This window comes from Neofelis nebulosa, chromosome 3, assembly GCF_028018385.1.
Source record: "Neofelis nebulosa isolate mNeoNeb1 chromosome 3, mNeoNeb1.pri, whole genome shotgun sequence".
NCBI classification, from domain to species: Eukaryota; Metazoa; Chordata; class Mammalia; order Carnivora; family Felidae; genus Neofelis; species Neofelis nebulosa.
Window position 1 is genome coordinate 21,099,652 of NC_080784.1, and position 3,758 is coordinate 21,103,409.

A 3,758-nucleotide genomic window follows, 5' to 3' on the forward strand; every position below is an offset into this window, starting at 1 on the left:
TATATTAAAGATGTGACAGGCTGCTTAGACAATCACAAATGTTTGAGAGAATACCTAGAGCGAGAGCAGGGTGAAATGATGAGGTCCATTACCTATACAAGGCCACTCCTTTACCACCGAGAGGTGGCTATTTCATCTAATGCATAGAAACCAACACAGAGGGGTGCCTGGGTGGCTCAGTCGGTTGAGCGTCCGACTTTGGCTCAGGTCACGATCTCGCGGTTCCTGAGTTCGAGCCCCGCATCGGGCTCTGGGCTGAAGGCTCAGAGCCTGGAGCCTGCGTCCGATTCTGTGTCTCCCTCTCTCTCTGCCCCTCCCCCGTTCATGCTCTGTCTCTCTCTGTCCCAAAAATAAATAAACGTTAAAAAAAAAAAATTAAAAAAAAAAAAAAAAGAAAAAGAAACCAACACAGAGAGTCAAGAAAAATGAAGAAAGAGAGATAGGTGCCAAAGGGAAAGAATAAGATAAACGCCCAGGGGAAAACCTCAATTAATGTAGATAAGTAATTTACCTGATAAAAAAAGCTCAAAGAAATTGTCATAACAATGCTCACTGAACTCAGGAGAAGAATGAACACAGTGAGAACTCAAACAAAGAGAAAATATAAGTGCCAAAGCGAATCAGAGAGCTGAAGAACATAATAACTGAACTGAAAAATAAATCCATTCCTGCTTAAATCTCAGAAACATGGGACGACATAATGAAAAGCCCAATGGTCTAGAAGTTAGTACTTCTTCAGTCCAGTCATCAATGGCTCCCGAGTTAGAACATGCCTCTTTGTCAATTGGGTGTTAAACCAGTTATTATCTTACATGCCTCACAGAGTTAATACACTTTACTTTGAACTTGCTACCAAATAGTTCCTAGGGCTGTATCTGTAGTTCGTCCCACAAATAGAAAAGTAGGCTAAGACATACAGAGAAGTCAACCAGGACAGAAGACCATGTTCTGCTTTTGCTCTCTACCATCCTGCTTTCCTTCCTTCCTTCCTTCCTTCCTTCCTTCCTTCCTTCCTTCCGTGTGTCAGGATGATTGGAAGAATTAGAGACACTTGTAGAAAAAAACATGTTCATGGTCTATTTCTCTCCTTCAACAAACAAAAAGCTATGAGTTCTCCTTTATCACATCCAGTATTCAGAAATTTACATTTCAACATTGAGGCACTCACTGCTAAGGAAGCATAACCTATTGAATGCAGCGATAGCCCATACCTGTTGCTCTGACCTTCCAGCTCCTTCTCCTCAGGTACAGCCCATTAACTTGACACCGTAATTTATTTGCCTATGAGAGTATCTCAGATATCCCAAATCACAGGTGTGAAGTGTGCTGTGAAGAGCACAATGGCCCTGAACTCCTAAGACATCCTAGACAGCCTAGAAGCATTGTGGGTAGGCTAGTCCACTATGACTGTGGGAAATAAAGGATTTGGCTTGAGAAAGCAAGCAGGAGTTGTAACTGCCAGTTGCCATAACCAACTTCATCACAGACTGCCCCAAAGGAGCAGAAGTTGTTAGCTTCTCCATGGACTCCCAGGAGAGGTTTAGCCTATGGGGAAAGACAGGAAGTGAATTCTTTCTCAGTAATCTAACTTTGGCCACCACAGGGTTGGTAAGACATTCCCCCAAGGGCTGAGAGACGGCGTCCAGGGGCATTGGAACTCCTAGATCCATCTTCAAGCTTCATGCCCTTGCTTTATCACAGGGCTGTTAGTCCTCAAAAATCATCAACTCCCCAAGCAGTTGAAGTCCCACCCCAAGCAGGAAACTCCCTGCCCAAAGGCAACACAATCATGATTTTTTTTAATGCATAATTGCAATTCATCTTCACATTATTATTTAAATTGTTTGATAATACAGCCTTATTCTTATTAGTATCTTAAGATACTTACTAGTATTTATACAAACAAGCTGCAACTGCTAATTAAAACATAGGGTTTTTTTAAATTTTTTACTTATTTTTGAGAGAGGCAGAGTGTGAGTGGGGGAGGGGCGGTGAGAGGGAGACACATAACCTGAAGTAGGCTCAAGGCTCTGAGCTATCAGCACAGGGCCCAATGCGGGGCTTGAACCCAGGAACCATGATATGATGACCTGAGTGGTGGTCAGACACTTAATGGACTAAGCCACCCAGGCACCCCAAAGTAGGAGGGGTTTTTTTCCTCAATAAGAGTATTTTTTTAATTAATTTATTTATTTTGAGACAGAAACTGCACCATGCATGTGCAAGCACGAGAGGGAGAGAGTCCCAAGCAGGCTCCACCCTGTCTGCACAGAGCCCATTGTGGGGCTCGAACCCACGAACCATGAGATCATGACCTGAGCCAAAACCAAGAGTTGGATACCTGACCAGCTGAGCCACCCAGGCGCCCCAAGAGTACATTCTTTACAAGGACACTATTTGAATAAGAATTCCATACAAATAGAATATATACTTAATGCAGGAAAGCAAGGAAGGATTTTACATTACACAAAACATTCAGTTGGTTCAATCACCGTGAATGAGGCTTCTAACCAAATACTGTTTTTTTCCAAACACTTATTTTTTATATTTATTATGAGTATTGCAGTCAGTTCAGTATATGCCAACAATCACGCCGTTTTTAATATTTAGTAGCATGAAACACACTTACCTGTTTCCAAAGGGACATGTGATGTGGGCTTCATTTCAGAGGGCAGAAGTGATTGAATTACTGTCTGCTCTTTAATGTTCCAACTAACCATTCCATTGTCTCATCAAGGCCAATGCCTTTGGTTGCTCAAGTTTTTACTCTCTTCCATTTCAGTCCTTCCACACAGGTAACCCAAGTGAATTTGTCATCTCTGAGAGTCATGGCTGTTCCTTGTCCTGCTTCCTTGCAAACACCACTAAAAATGGCTTTTCTCTGTTCTTCTTCCCCCAACATGGCATCTAACTCTCAACGCCAATTGGGTCCCTGTCACAACGGTCCACTACAGAAATGACTACATCTGTGCTTGCATAATAACATCTAAAGTACGGGCTGATACTTACTTATCTGTCCTCCTAAATCCCAGACTTGGAATTTAAGGCTCTTGTATATTACTGTGTCAACTTTACATCCAATAGTAGGAATAGTAGCTACAACTTCTCCAACCTGTAATCTGCACAAAATCGTAGTTTTTCCTGGCCCGTTTAATGCCCAGATTAAAATCCCCGTTTCCCAGGTTCCAAACAGACTGGAAAAGATACTGGAGAAAAAGCCACCCATGATGAACCACCTGGCGGCCCTTGTGGGTTCTCGGAGACCCGCCCGGCTCAGCAGCGCCTCCTATTGGAGCCTTGGCGCCGCCACCTCCGCTCGCCTTGGTCCTGTGGCTCCAGCTCTGGCTCCAGCGCGGTGTCCTTGAAGTCCAGTCCACCGGCAACTTCCACACGGGAACCGCTAACAGCCTTATTTTGACTCAAACTCTTAGAGGTGTTCTTTCAGGCTAACAATTTCTACCTTTATTTCAGCTCAAAATATTTTTGTTTGTTTGTTTTTTTTAAAGCTAGGGTAAAATGAGTAGAATCAAGTACCATAGAACTCCATTCTTGGGGACGGCATGAATACCCAGATTTTCGTTTTATCATATATCTTCAGAAATCACCAGGCCACGTGAGCACTTTAAAACTTTTACTGGAAATGAATGCACCAATATACTATGGTGGGGTTACATTGATTTTCATTTTATTCTTTATGCTTTTCATTTTCCCAATTTTCTAAAGAAAAGTTGTTATGGAAGCTGTAACTACCTTTTGAA

The 3,758-nt window shown here is 42.7% G+C and overlaps 1 pseudogene; it reads right to left on the reverse strand.

The window, feature by feature from the left end:
* Positions 1-2,686: 2,686 nt before the first annotated feature.
* LOC131506058 (ADP-ribosylation factor-like protein 1) lies at positions 2,687-3,226 on the reverse strand (annotated as a pseudogene).
* Between the last annotated feature and the right edge of the window lie 532 nt (positions 3,227-3,758).